Below are 15475 nucleotides of genomic sequence, written 5' to 3'. Positions count from 1 at the left end.
AACATGTTTTGTTTTGCACTCTTGCGTAACCATGAAACATCTGGGGTAACTTAGCTTAAAATTTCCCTCCAGTGTCTCATTTAGGATAAATGATATAGAAAAATGTCCACGTTGAAATGTAAGCTACAACAGTGTAATAAGTCATTATTACATGTGTCTGGACGCACACCCAGTAGGGAGTCATACAGGACTTATAACCCGGGCCCTCTTAACAGAACTACTGCCTTTATCCCACGTTATTCTGTTCCTTATAAATGATCAGGGCCCAGAAAATGGCACTCAGAAGGGGGGTGACACTTGGGAGGGCTTAGAAAGGACCCCTCAATGTTTTCAACTGATGGTTCTCAATCTTGACCGGGCATCAGAATCACCTACAGGACTTACTAAAACGCAGGTTGGCTCCATCCCCAGAGTTTCCAATTCAGGAGGTCTAGGGCAGAGTTCAAGGCTTTGCCTTTGCAATAAACTCCAAGTGATGCTGATGCTACCATGCTGGGGGCCGTATCTTTAGACTTTGGTCAACCCACGTGAGGAATTAAATACAATACATGGGACTGGCAAAAACTGCATACAGTGGCAATGTCCAGTTTCATGCTTTGTTTTCTTTTTCTTTCTTTTTTTTTTTTAAGATTTTATACATTTATTTGAGAGAGTGAGCATAAGTGGGTTTGGGATGGGGGGAAGGGCAGAGGAAGAAGGGGGCTCCCCACTGAGCCGGGAGTCTGATCCAGGGCCTGATTCCAGGACCCCAGGACCCCAGGATCATGACCTGAGCCAAAGGCAGATGCTTAACCAACTGAGCCACCCACACACCCCTGTTTTGTTTTTCTAAATGGGTAAGAGCTGGTGCTAAAATGAGCTGACCACACAGCCATTGCTAATGGGTGGACATGTTGGTACAAGCTTTCTAGAAAACTAATTGGAAGAAGAATAATATTGGGCGCCCTGCTCTGCTGGGAGCCTGCTTCTTCCTCTCCCACTCCCCCTGCTTATGTTCGCTCTCTCACTGGCTCTCTCTCTCTCTGTCAAAGAAATAAATAAAATCTTAAAAAAATAAAAGGAAGTGGAATAATATTTATGGGCATTGATCTAGTAATCCCACTTCTAGGTATCTCTGAGGAAATAATCAGAAATGCGCACAAAGATTAAGGTACAGGAATGTTTATTGCAGCTTTATATTAAGTAGTGGAGACTTGAAAATCACATAAATATGTAATAGTTCATATATATATATACACGAATATTCATACAAGGGAGTATTACACAACCGTCAAAGTACTTGAAGAAAATTTTTAATGATGAGAGGAAATGCTTATGATATACAACTAAGCAAAAAACCCAAGGCACAGAGATGCATATATAGTAATATGAAGCATATTAATACGTGTAGACTGTTTCGGGGTTTTTTTGCGTTTTTTAGTTATAATGTCACATCTCTTTTATTCAATCGTAATATAATGTGGTTCAAAACTTAATCACATCTATGGTTTCCTTTAGTACTTTATATGTGTTTGAGAACTGAAGACATTTACTGATTTTAATAGACTTAAAACGTTGAAAGTTCTTATTGCCTATTGCTTTTTAAATCTGTATTTTTGGGGATGCCTGGGTGGCTCAGTGGGTTAAGCATCTGCCTTCGGCTCAGGTCATGATCCCAGGGTCCTGGGATGGAGCCCTGCATCAGGCTCCCCAGGGAGCCTGCTTCTCCCTCTGCCTGTTGCGTCCCCTGCTTGTGCTCTCTCTCTGACAAATAAATATAAAAAATATTTTTAAAAAAAAGATGCTTGGGGTGCCTGGGTGGCTCAGTCATTAGGTGTCTGCCTTTGGCTCAGGGTGTGATCCCAGCGTTCTGGGATCGAGCCCCACATCAGGCTTCCCTGCTAGGAGCCTGCTTCTTCCTCTCCCACTCCCCCTGCTTGTGTTCTCTCTCTCTGGCTGTCTCTCTCTGTCAAATAAATAAATAAAATCTTAAAAAAAAAAAAAAGATGCTTAACCAACTGAGCCACCCAGGCACATCACCAAAAGGAGATTTTGGGGATCCCTTCCAGTGATAGATGACTGGACCCTGTATAGACCCCTGACCCAAGGTGAACCTATCAGGGACTCCCTCACAAAACTAGAGTAGTAACCCCAGAAAGAGCTCGATAGCTGTGGGATGGGTACAAGTAGACTTAGGGCTGTGGCCGTCTCGGGTGGCGTGTCAGTAGAGGGGGCTAGTGCAGACCTGCATATCTGTTCGTATTACCGTCTATAATACAGGTTCAGTAGCTAAGTAGCACACGCAGGTATGCACACACACACACACACACACACACACACACACAATTCTCCTTGAGGGGCGCCTGGGTGGCTCAGTTGGTTAAGCGTCTGCCTTCAGCTCGGGTCATGATCTCAGGGTCCTGGGATGGAGCCCCACATTGGGCTCCCTGCTCAGTGGGGAGGCTGCTTCTCCCTCCACTCTTCCCCCCTGCTCGTGATCTCTCTCCCTTTCTCTCTCAAATAAATAAATAATTCTTAATTTTTTTTCCTTAAAAAGCACAGTGGGGAAAGATCGTAAATATTAAGCTGTAATACTTTGTCCCTGCTATGCTTCCAATGATCTCCCTTTTGTGCCCGAGCTAATTAGAGAGGGTTTCTTCTCCTTGTAATTGCATCTTAAATTAACAGGTGACTTTTATTTGGGTATTCATACAGGATTGTTTTATCCTAATCTCCCACACTGGATGTATTGCTGCTTTTCTTACAGGAAAATATTGAAATGAAGACACTGAGCTGGGCTGAAAACTAATTACTTACTAGAAAGCTTCCTAGTTTATTACTAGCCCTTACTGACAAACCTTCCTATTTTTGACACTCTGACCTTCAGAGGTTTTCCTTGGCTTCTCTCAGTTTGGTTCAAAACCCAGGGACAGTTAATTTTAAGTTTGGAAATGTCCATGCAAAATTTGTATCCAGTACTGAGCTGAGGTCTGTCACTTCCCCCAGCAACTCTGAGGATTCCAACAGCAAAGACTGATGTCCAGTGAAAGACGCAGGGAGTGCATCTTTCCCCACCGCCTTGAAGATCGGAATGGGTGAGTCATCAGCAAACTGAATTGGGAGGGATTGCTGTAGAACAGCCCACACTTTGTCATAAAAATTTTGCTGCAATATCACACTAGTTCAACTGTGGTTTTTCATTTTTAGAATATGAGTGAATGCCGTAGAGTTTCTTACCACTGTTTTGTGACACGTCAGATTCATGTGAAGTTGTATCGACCAACCCCAAGGGTAATACGGTTCAGGACAGGACTATCTGGAATAAGCCTATTAGGTAATTCTGATCCCTCTCAAGGTCATCATCTCAACCTCTCTTTTCCACTGGGAATCAAATTCTAATTAACACATGGCTGGAATTGGTTTTCAGAATTTTTTTTATATGCTGTGAGATATTTAAGGGAAGGGCTGATTCTGCCACGTTCGTTGAATGAGCGAGAAACCATTCATATTGTGCTGAGAGCTGAACTGAACGGGTGAGTACTTGCAAGTAACAGCCTGAGGGGTCCAGGAGACCCAGACTGTGGATTAGAAGCCTGGGATGATGTTGGAGATAAAGTCATGCTATAATGTAGGGTTTCCAAAAGTGTGTGCTTTCTGAAAGGATAAGAAGACTGTCAAGAAGGAGAACATTATTAGCACTTCAATAATGGAGGAAATTCAGGGCGCCTGGGTTGGCTTGAGCATCTGACTCTTGGTTTCGGCTCTGGTAATGATCTTGGGGTCCTGGGATCAAACCCCACATGGGGCTCCCTTCTCCATGGGGAGTCTGCTTGTCTCTTCTCCCTCTGCCCCTCCCCCTACTCACATGCTTTCTCTAAAATAAATAAATCTTTAAAAAAATAATAGAGGAAATTCAGGCAGAGAAGTTAAGTTCCATTGGCAGAATCTTAAAAGCTGTCACGTCCATGAGGAGAGTGGTCTGGATCTGAAACCATGCAGTGGATCTGATGAGGGAGCAGAAGGCAAGCTGAGGGCAAAGCACGAGCTGACACCCCACAACCCCCTCCCCGCCCCCACTCCCAGGTGGGATCTGTGTGACACTCCTCAGGCACTCCTGGCTGCCCTAAAGCTAAGGGAAGGGAAACAAATGGTTAACTTAGATTCCAATTCTGCAGGACACCAGTCTCCCTCCCTTTACAAATGTCTTAGTGATTTACAAGAAAAAAAGCATTCTTATCAATAGCCTAACTTCCAGAAGGAAATGTAGATAACATTAAATGTCCTTAAAACCTGCAGCCCACTGACAGATACTTGAGGCTGGCAGAGTGTAATGTTCCTCCAGGAAACTCCCAACTGGCTTCATGGAATGCTCTGCTAGAGGGAAAAACAACCTTAACTTGACAATGGCAAGGCCTCCAGTATCTTGTAGGTCCTCTTTAGCATAGGAAAGTTCTTTTGAAACCTCCCTTTTTCCTTATCTCCCCCAGGTCCCAAGTATATAATCAGCCACCCCTCACAACCCTGGGACCGCAGCTCCTTCTGCCCATGGGTCCTGTCCCTGTACTTTCATAAAACTACCATTTTGCACCAAAGACATCTCAAGAATTCTTTCTTGGCTGTCGCCGCCGGACCCCACAAATTCACTAATATGCCAAAAACTGCATCATTTGGCGCCCAATGTGGGGCTTTGAGTCTTTACATCTGGACTCAGCGTCGGTACAAACTTGGTGAGTACTTTCTCTTCTCTTCCTTTACTCCCATTTCAGGGGTTTTTCAAGGAGTATGGTCTTATTGACATTGCTCAGGCTGTAATCCTCTATCCCGTGGCTACTCACTGTGGGGGAGAAAGCCTGCCTTTTGGCTGGAAATTAGCACCCCGGCTGGGATGGTACTAAGACCCAGAAACTAGATATCCTCTCTTCATTTCTGTCCTTATACAAAGTTGTCCGTCTTGGGCATGGGACACCCACCTAAGTCACCAGGACGGCTGCCAATCTTAAGACTCCTGTGTGAGGTTTCCTCTTCATTGGTCTAATGTGATCCCCTTCACATTCCTGCTCCAGCTGCTTCTGACCATGAGACATTCGCTGGGAGCCGACTGAAACCGGTACCCGATTGAATTAAAACCCAACCGGGGACCCTTTCCTTGGGAAGTTGGCTGTAAAGATACGTGTGTTGGAATATCACTTAGACCATAATGGATTTCTATCTTTACTGTCTTCTGTCAATATCCTCTAACTACTTGAGTTACAAAATTAGGTAATTTCCCCTTGTAAAAATTGCTAGTCTTCTCCATGGGTTAAAAATGGTGGGTTCCTCAAGGCCAGGTAAAATAAGGCATGACCTTCAAGGCACAGTATTTCAGTCCATATGCCAGGCACCCATTTGTAGCCTAGGATGCAATGGGGAAGCAGGGGGACCTAGCATTCCTCCTACAGGGGCCTTTATCAGCGGTGGTGGTCATAGAAATTTTGTTCGGGGGATGCCTTGGGTTGCTTTGACACCAGCAACGTCTGACATATCCTGCATGAGGGACACCACCTGGGAGTTGGGTGGAATTTTCTAGGTAATGGACATTCTCTACTTTTCTTCTTCTCTTTTCTTCAGTTTCCAAGGAATCTCCCTTGGGGTGCCTTTTAACCCACTGGAAACAATTCAGATTGCAAAATTTAGGAAAGGACTGAGCTCCTGTATCACTGCATAGCCTCGGTGGGATCTATCAGTTAGATCTCTTCTGCAGGAGATAGGGCAAAGGGACCTAGAGTATCTTTGATGAAGGATAGTTTGAAGAAGGGCAGGCAGGGATTAGAGGTCCCCGCTCTAAGAGGAAATCACCCTTAAAAGGATATTACACCACCCTGGAAGGAGCCCTCCACCCTTTTCCATGTGATAGATATGACAAAGCCTGATTGGGTGACAGGTGCAGGGAGGGTTAATCAGATGAAAACAGCCCTCCAACAAGCCCATAAAAAACTCCCAGACTTAGATACCCTGGTGGAAACCCTCTCGGGTCCCCTTCCTCTTCAGGAGCTTTGTGCTATCACTTTGCTGTCACTCAATAAACTTTGCTTTGCTGCCCACCACTCTTCTCATCTCCCTCTCCATTCTTCGAAGCAGCGTGACCAAGAACAGCGGGCATCGACAGAGAAGAAATCCGGTAACAGCTTCATAGCTTGCACCTAGGCCTTCATTGCCCTACACCAGGACCCCAACCTAAGGGCCTCTTTTGGAACATGTTTGGTCAGGAACCAGGCTAGTAAACTCCCTCCTGACTATGAGATGATAATTATCTAAATAGGCCTCCTCCAAATTAAACCCAGGCCATCCCTAGCAAAGGCGACACTGACTTTCTCACTGTTCCTCCTCCTAATAGATGTGGGGGCTTCTCCCTCATTTTCTAGGTTAATGGCTATAATTGGGGCCAACTGTGGTTAGTCTACCACAGGACGGGGACTTTAAGGAATATTCCCAAGCAGCAACTGAAACTCCCTTTGTTTCGGGGAAATTCCCTGTCTTCTCTGGTCAAGCATGGACTGAATATTTCCATTTTGGTGGAAAAAACCACGGTGTCTGCTCATCTGTCTGAGATGACGAGGTTTAGAACTGGGAACTCTTTTCTTTGCCTTCTGGTGGCATCTCACCTCTTCTGCCTTCCCCTCCCCCTCCTCCTGTTTCTGCGCCACCTTGAGTGGGGCCTGTAGAGCTGGTTCCTATACCTCAGGCATACCTCCTATACCATGACTCCTACCCTCGCTATCAAGCAGCGAAGAGCACCCCCTGGACTTAACACCCCCAACTTCAGACTTCCCCACCAGTGTCCCAGGTAAGAATTGACAATGGGGAGGATCCAAGTGGAACATATGCAGTATCCAGTAAATATTCTTTCTTCCATGGCAATCATAGTCATTTTCATAAGTTCAATAAGAATCTGTTCTCCTTAGCCAAACTGTAGAAAGAGCCCAGATGTCCATTGACAGATGAATCGATAAAGAAGATGTGATTCATATATACAATGGAATGTTACACAGCCATCAAAGAAAAAAAAGAAGAAATCTTGCCATTTGCAACAACATGGATGGAACTCGAGGGCATTATGCTAAGCGAAATAACTCAATCAGAGAAAGACAATTATATGATCTCACTGATATGTGGAATTTAAGAAACAAGGCAGAGGGTCATAGGGGAAGAGAGGAAAAATTGAAATAAGATGAAATCAGAGTGGAAGACAAACCCTAAGAGACTCTTAATCTTAGGAAACAAGCTGAGGGTTGCTGGAGGGGAGGGGTGGGGGGAATGGGGTGGCTGGGTGATGGACATTGGGGAGGGTATGTGTGGTGGTGAGAACTGGGTGTTATGTAAGACTGATGAATCACAGACCTGTACCCCTGAAACAAAGAATACATTATATGTTAATTTAAAAAAATAACGTATAAAATAATAAACAAACAAAAAGAATCTGTTCTCCTTGTAACAGGACACCATTGGAAACATGGGTTATTTTACCAAGGCTTTGACTGGAATGTTATATTTGAGAGACATGCATAGACTTAGATATGACCGAACAGCTTTCAGGAACTAAGGTTGACTTGATGAAACCTGGAGCCAATAGAGCCCCTTGGAACTGTTGGCTTGACACCTTGCTTACAGAGTTCCCAGCAGCCTCACCAGGTGAGTAAAGAATGTCACTTCCTGGCAGGTGCAGGAACCTCAGGCTACTTTGGGGGCCTTGAAAAGTGGAATTTGCCTAAATCTACAGGGATTGCAGCATGTCTGATGGCAAGTACCTGGCCTGGCTTCTGGCCTGGAGAGTCTACTAAAAGTTCAGCCTGGAGATTCCTTATAAAAAGTTCCAGCCAAGCAGATTGTAAAAGATCAATGTGATCCATCATTCTTGCTGAGCTTATGTAAATGATTAGGCCAAGGTTGTTAAAACTGGACTCGTTCTGCAAACAAATTAGTCTTGATTTGGCTATCTCTAGAAATGAGGGTTATTTTAGAGAGAAAAATTATGTGTCAATAACCCACCTTTGGGGGCGCCTGGGTGGCACAGCGGTTAAGCATCTCCCTTCGGCTCAGGGCGTGATCCCGGCGTTATGGGATCAAGCCCCACATCAGGCTCCTCCGCTATGAGCCTGCTTCTTCCTCTCCCACTCCCCCTGCTTGTGTTCCCTCTCTCGCTGGCTGTCTCTCTCTGTCAAATAAATAAATACAATCTTTTAAAAAAAAATAACCCACCTTTGCAGGTGTTAAGTCCTAGTTTGGATTTTCCTTGAGTGTTGTTTGCCTAAGCTAGACCACTTGAGGTAAACTGCAGAGCAGTTCCCACATAGTTCATGTATAGATAATCTTCGTGCTTTTTATTCTGTGAGGATAATGACAGGAGCCCATGGGCATATGATTAAACAACTAGAAACGCTGATCCCCCAACAACTGTGTAACTGCTACTTTGACCAATTCTGTGAGGCTGGGATGACAAAATTGCTGCTTAAAAGCCAGAGTGCGCCCCACTCCATGGGGTTGACTGTGGACTTGTGGAGATAATGAATGACCCCACTTTCCTTATGATTGGACTGGATGATGCACTTGGGGATGCCCTCGTCTCTTAAGACAAGCCTTCTCCCACTTGCCAGTGATTTCCTTATAATTAGGACACTGTTAAGGCTGGACCTCAAACAAAAAGGGCTTCTTGATGGTTTCGTCCCTCAAAGTCACAGTTGTCCTACAAGCCACCTCTATTGATGTTCAATTGCAAACAAAGGTTTTAGCCAAGCACATAACAACCTTCCTGGTAAAAGGAGCCTCAATCTCACATTACAATTCCTGACTGTAATGACTTCACATCAGGTCCAGAGTGTCTTAGAGACCAAAGGCCACCAATAGATGATGGGAGGCAGACTTATTAAATACCAGGCAATGCTTATAGATGTGCCTGAAATAATATTTAAAACCTGTCAAACTAAACCCAGCTCCCCTTATGCCTGGACCAGACCATCGTACTTCTATGGGGCATAACTGTGCAGTGGCTATTGATCTTGTTTATTCTAGTCGACCAGATTTTTTGTTTGTTGTTGTAAAGATTTTATTTATTTATTTGGCAGAGAGAGACAGCCAGAGAGAGAGGGAACACAGGCAGGGGGAGTGGGAGAGGAAGAGGCAGGCTTCTAGCGGAGAAGCCTGATGTGGGGCTCGATCCCATAACGCCGGGATCACGCCCTGAGCCAAAGGCAGACGCTTAACGACTGCGCCACCCAGGCGCCCCTCTCGTTGACCAAATTTATAATGCAGATGACAGTTGGTTCACCAATGGCAGCAACGTAGTTTCCTGGAAAGGGAAACGAGGAAAGATGGGTATGCTACAGTCAAACTCAGTCTGTTGAGGCAAAGCTCTGTCAGCAAATATGTCTGCCCCCAAAGTACAGTTATTAGTGCCCACCTGTGCTTTGCAGTTGGCAAAAGCCTAAAAAATTAATATTTACTCTGACTCCAAATATGCCTTCCTAGTCTTACGTGCCCATGGAGCAATTCCAAGCAAATGGGATATTGTCAAGCCATAGACCGCCAATCAAATATGGGCCTGAAATTACTACACAATTCAAAGGATGGCCCTCCAACACCGAGTAGCCCTTGATATCCTGACTGCACTGCAAGGAGGCCCAGTATTAGATGGCTGCCTCCTAACGGGACCCAATGGCTATGTGGCTCTAACTTGTGGCCATGGCCTCCCCCAGGCTGGATAGGCCGCTGTGCTCTGGGTTTTGCCTGGATGCACGGACATATTATTAAAACTATTACCAACCCAGCCAACCTTCCAAATTTAAAATGATGGTGGACATGTCTGTGTCTCATTGGTATGACCACCTAACAAACATTTTTGTTCCCTCTTTGAGACTGGAGGGTATTGTTCAGCACATAGAAACTCTTATTAAGTACATGGTCAAAGCCCTAAATGACACTCAAAATAACATTACTAAGATACTAAAATACGGAAGTAATACAAATGTGTAAAGCAGCTTTACAGAATAGAATGGCCTTAGATGTTTTAACTGTTGCAAAAATTAGAACTTACGCTATCATAAAAACAATGCTGTGTATACATTCCAGGTTACCACAAAATACTTCTGAGACATAAATGCTCAAATCGGCTCTTTAAACAATCTCTCTCTTTCCTTTAATGATTGGTTAAAACTTCTGGACTGGAGGAAAATTATGGTTAACTATCAATGGGTGTTTTTATCAGGCTTCTGTTTCTCATTATTAACCTTATTTTGTTGTCTTTTCCGGTGTCTTCCTGCCTGGTGTCAAGACTCCTTCACTGACGTAACTTCCAGCTGACAGATGATCCTTTCTACTCAAGGAGGTTCGCATATGCTGTCCGTGTTGGATTCAGCTGCCCCCAACTTTCATAACTCCCCTATACATTTCCTCACTGACCAATATTGACCCATAAGTAGGGACATCTCTACGCCCCTATTCAGCAGGAAGAAATTACGGAACATGAGACCTTCCGCCTTCCACAACGTTAAAGATTTCAGGGTCAAAAATTGTTCAAGGGGGAAATGATGAGGGAGCAGAAGGCAAGCTGAGGGCAAAGCACAAGCTGACACCCCACAACCCCCTCCCCGCCCCCACTCCCAGGTGGGATCTGTGTGACACTCCTCAGGCACTCCTGGCTGCCCTAAAGCTAAGGGAAGGGAAACAAATGGTTAACTTAGATTCCAATTCTGCAGGACACCAGTCTCCCTCCCTTTACAAATGTCTTAGTGATTTACAAGAAAAAAAGCATTCTTATCAATAGCCTAACTTCCAGAAGGAAATGTAGATAACATTAAATGTCCTTAAAACCTGCAGCCCACTGACAGATACTTGAGGCTGGCAGAGTGTAATGTTCCTCCAGGAAACTCCCAACTGGCTTCATGGAATGCTCTGCTAGAGGGAAAAACAACCTTAACTTGACAATGGCAAGGCCTCCAGTATCTTGTAGGTCCTCTTTAGAATAGGAAAGTTCTTTTGAAACCTCCCTTTTTCCTTATCTCCCCCAGGTCCCAAGTATATAATCAGCCACCCCTCACAACCCTGGAACCGCAGCTCCTTCTGCCCATGGGTCCTGTCCCTGTGCTTTCATAAAACCACCATTTTGCACCAAGACATCTGAAGAACTCTTTTTGGCCATCACCTCAGGACAAACTCACCAACATGCCCAAAACTACATCAGAGCTGTGTCGAGAGAGATAGGACTTTAATTCCCAAGACATCGCACCACCTTTGAAAGGCACGACCCTTGATGATGGATTGCCAAGTGGAAGGCACCGAAGTCTAAACTGGCAGCTGACCCACTTTAAGAACAGCCATATTCTGCTATTCCTCCCCTTGGGTAAAATACCACATATAGTCAGAATGGCTAAGTAAACCTAGATGATAGAAGATGGGAGGATGAGGGTTAAGAACACGAGGGAACTAGAAAATACTCATTGCCATTTCTTTAGGGAGTCTTTACCACTACATATACATGAGAGAGTGTTTCCTATATCCTACCCTACCCCACAATGTAATGACTTAAAACACAACCATTAATTTATTTCCCAGTTCCACAAGTTGCTTGAGAAGTTCTGTCTGGATGGGCGTGGCTGATAAGCTCGGGCTCACTCATGTTTCTCCATTCAGCAGGCATGTCAGCGGTGGCTGGATGATCTACGATGGCCTCGCACGTATGTTTGGTATTTAGATGGCTCTTGGCAAGGGTCTGGCTGCCTTTCCTCTCACCCTCTAGCAGGCTAGATTGGGCTCATTCCCATGGTAGTTCCAGGGTTCCAAGCACAGCCAGAGGACAACCCCAGTGCTCCAGCACTTTCAAAGCCCCGGCATGAATCACCTTTGCTAATATCCCATTGGCCAAAGTGAGTCATATGGCCAAGTCAGGCTTATGGAGTGGGCAAATAGATTTCACTTCTTGATAGGAGTAGAAGAATTTATGGTCATTTAAAAAAATCTACCACAACAAGATCATAGGGTCGGTAAAGAAAGAAACCAGTAAGTCCTTAGAACGGTAGAGAAATGGTTAAAAGGAGACAGTGCTTGGCTCTAGAAATTCTTCATTTCCTGGTGTTAGCAAAACAGAACCAGGGTGTCATTCAGCACAGCCAGGGAACAGGGTGTTGAGGGATTGCCCTGGGTTATGTTATCTCAGTGCCCAGAACACTTTTGAGCTCTAAATAGAACTGTAAACACCATCTTGGAACAATCCTGGAAGTGTCCTAGATGTCTGGGGTCTTTCGTTCTAAACAAAACATTCATGGGAGCCGTACTCTCGTCTCCATTTCGAAGAGGAAAAGACACTTGACTGATATTATAAAAACCTAATAGAAACAGAACCAGGAAAAGGGAAATCTATGGATAGATGAGAGCAATAGTAAGCAGTAAAGGACGATAAGACAACGTGACATCAAATTGGGTACATACAGCATCCAACCTCATTAGCTGGGGAAGCCCCGTGGGGACAGCCAGGCTGGAGTCGGATTGAGAGGCCAGGGAGGAGTGTCCTCCCTTCAAGTGAGACTTCCAGCTGACAATCCCCCTAAGGGCCACATTTATAGGGCAAATGACAGGGTCCGAAGTTAAACATCTATTTGCCCACATGCAGTTTGGATCGAGGGGCATTCCTATGTTATCCTGTCTTTACATGTTCAAGGAGCCTGGGCTGGGTGTGTTTGCCTCCCCTCCTGGATTCCGTTGGGGGGTTGGTGGGCCACCCAGCCTGGAGCTGGGTGGGATGTAAGGCAAGATTTTCAGCTCTTGGTGTCCAGACCAGAAGGGCCAGCTCTGACCAGGAAGCCAGCTAACGTCAACTAATCAGGCTCCCAAGGTCACTTATGTAGCACAAGTCTCACAATGTCTCACAATGTCTCAGAAATGACATTCTTTAGCCTGCTTGCATACCTGCGGCCTGGGTGGTCGTTTATGCGGACAAATCACAGAAACCTCCATTCATATGATACATCCGTCTATTTTGAAACTAACCAGGCAGGGACAATTTCCTTGGAATATCTGAAAACCCATCCCTGCTGGTCCAGGTGGGAAAGAGGAGCAATTTTTCTTCTCAAGGACAGGGATTAAAAACCAGGAGGGGCAAATCATAGATGGGTGAGTAGCAATAATAAGGTTGGTTAGTTGTCCTGGAATCAGGAAAAGGGAACATAGGAATGGTAAGCCTGCTCCCAGTGGGAAGTAATAAAAATTAATAATATTCTGGAGAATATGATCTGGAGGAAAGGTTAGGGAACATTTAAAGGACAGGTGGATGAAATTTGATACTATCTTGAAGCAGATTGAATTATTTTTTAAGGATGATAAGCTAAGGGAGATTCTCATCTCATCTCTGCCGCTAACCACTTTGTTACATGATCATGGGCATAACTTAGTTTTTTCTTTTTTTTAAAAGATTTTATTTATTTATTTATTTGACAGAGAGAGACAGCCAGCGAGAGAGGGAACGCAAGCAGGGGGAGTGGGAGAGGAAGAAGCGGGCTCCTAGAGGAGGAGACCCGTATGGGGCTTGATCCCAGGACTCTGGGATCACGCCCTGAGCCGAAGGCAGATGCTTAACGACTGAGCCACCCAGGCACCCTGTAATTTAGTTTTTTCATTGACAAAATGAAAAATTTCACCTGGGTGATTTTTCCAAAGTTCTCTCCAGCTCTCACACCTTCACAGAAACTGGAAAAAGAAGAAAAGCATTGATTGACGTGTACATGAAGAGAATGAGGTTGTGTTAGAAGGAATCCCCTTCGGAGATCATTGGAACAAGTACAAAGGAAGATTTGAAATCTCTAGAACTTTTAAAATATGATAAATCCCTAGCATTCATTCAACGAATGTTAACTGAGGATCTACCATAGGCCAGACAGAGCAGTCAGTGAATGACAGCAGCTTGGTCCTGCTCCTGCGGAGCTTACGGGATCCTTTGGGTTTGATCAAATGATTGTAGAAAATTAGGATTTGTAAGCACATCCAGCTTTATTATTCAGTCGTTTCTGATGAAGAGTGGGATTGGGTTTGCCAGAAATGGGGACACGGGATTGCTGAGACAATGGTAGGCAGGGATTACATCAGATAACTTCTCTGATCCTTAGTTTCTTCATCTGCAAAATAAAAAGGGCTGACTAGAGCATTCCTGAAAGTCTCTTTCAGTTCCAAAAATGTTGGGTGCTTTGGCTCAGCAACCCCATCTAGTGTCACTGTATGAACTCAGTAGAAAACATCCACTGGTCTGCCACTGACAGAGGAGGGGCAGTGAAGAGACCAGACCTAGCTGGAGATGGGCTTGCGAATTAAAATACCAGAGTAAAGGAGTGATGGTAATCCATTTTTTAATAATTATTTTTTATTATATTATGTTAGTCACCATACAGTACCTCCTTAGTTTTTGATGTAGTGTTCCATGATTCGTTATTTGCATATAACACCCAGTGCTCCATGCAATATGTGCCCTCCTTAATACCCATCACCGGCCTATCCCAATCCCCCCACCCCCCGGAAGCCCTCAGTTTGTTTCCCTGAGTCCATAGTCTCTCGTGGTTCATTCCCCTTTCTGTTTACCCCCCCTTCATTCTTCCCTTCCTTCTCCTACCAATCTCCGCTATTTCTTACATTCCATAAATGAGTGAAACCATATGATAATTGTCTTTCTCTGCTTGACTTATTTCACTTAGCATAATCTCCTCCAGTCCCATCCATGTTGCTGCGAATGTTGGGTAATCGTTCTTTCTGATGGCTGAGTAATATTCCATTGTATATATGAACCACATCTTCTTTATCCATTCGTCTGTTGAAGGGCATCTCGGCTCCTTCCAGAGTTTAGCTATTGTGGACAATGCTGCCATGAACATTGGGGTGCATATGGCCCTCGTCATCACTACATCTGTATCTTTGCAGTAAATACCCAGTAGTGCAATTGCTGGATCATAGGGTAGCTCTATTTTTAACTTTTTAAGGGAACTCCACACTGTTTTCCAAAGTGGCTGTACCCACTTGCATTCCCACCAACAGTGTAAGAGGGATCCCCTTTCTCCACATCCTCTCCAACATTTGTTGTTTCCTGCCTTGTCAATTTTTGCCATTCTAACTGGCGTAAGGTGGTATCTCAGTGTGGTTTGGATTTGAATTTCCCTGCTGGCTAATGATTTTGAACATTTTTTCATGTGTCTGTTAGCCATTCATATGTCTTCATTGGAAAAGTGTCTGTTCATATCTTCTGCCCATTTTTTGATTTGATTATTTGTTTCACATGTATTGAGTTTGAGAAGTTCTTTGTAGATCTTGGATACCAGTCTTTTATCTGTAGTGTCATTAGCAAATATCTTCTCCCATTCTGTGGGCTGCCTCTTGGTGATGGTAACCCTAATGAACGCGGACATGGCGTTTGCTATGTGTCAGCCAGTGTTCTACGTGGCTACTATTCATGCAATTCTCATAACAAACCTATGATAGAGGTACTAATACA

The sequence above is a fragment of the Ailuropoda melanoleuca genome, chromosome 5, assembly GCF_002007445.2.
Source record: "Ailuropoda melanoleuca isolate Jingjing chromosome 5, ASM200744v2, whole genome shotgun sequence".
NCBI lineage: Eukaryota > Metazoa > Chordata > Mammalia > Carnivora > Ursidae > Ailuropoda > Ailuropoda melanoleuca.
Note: the sequence above shows the minus strand (reverse complement) of the source record.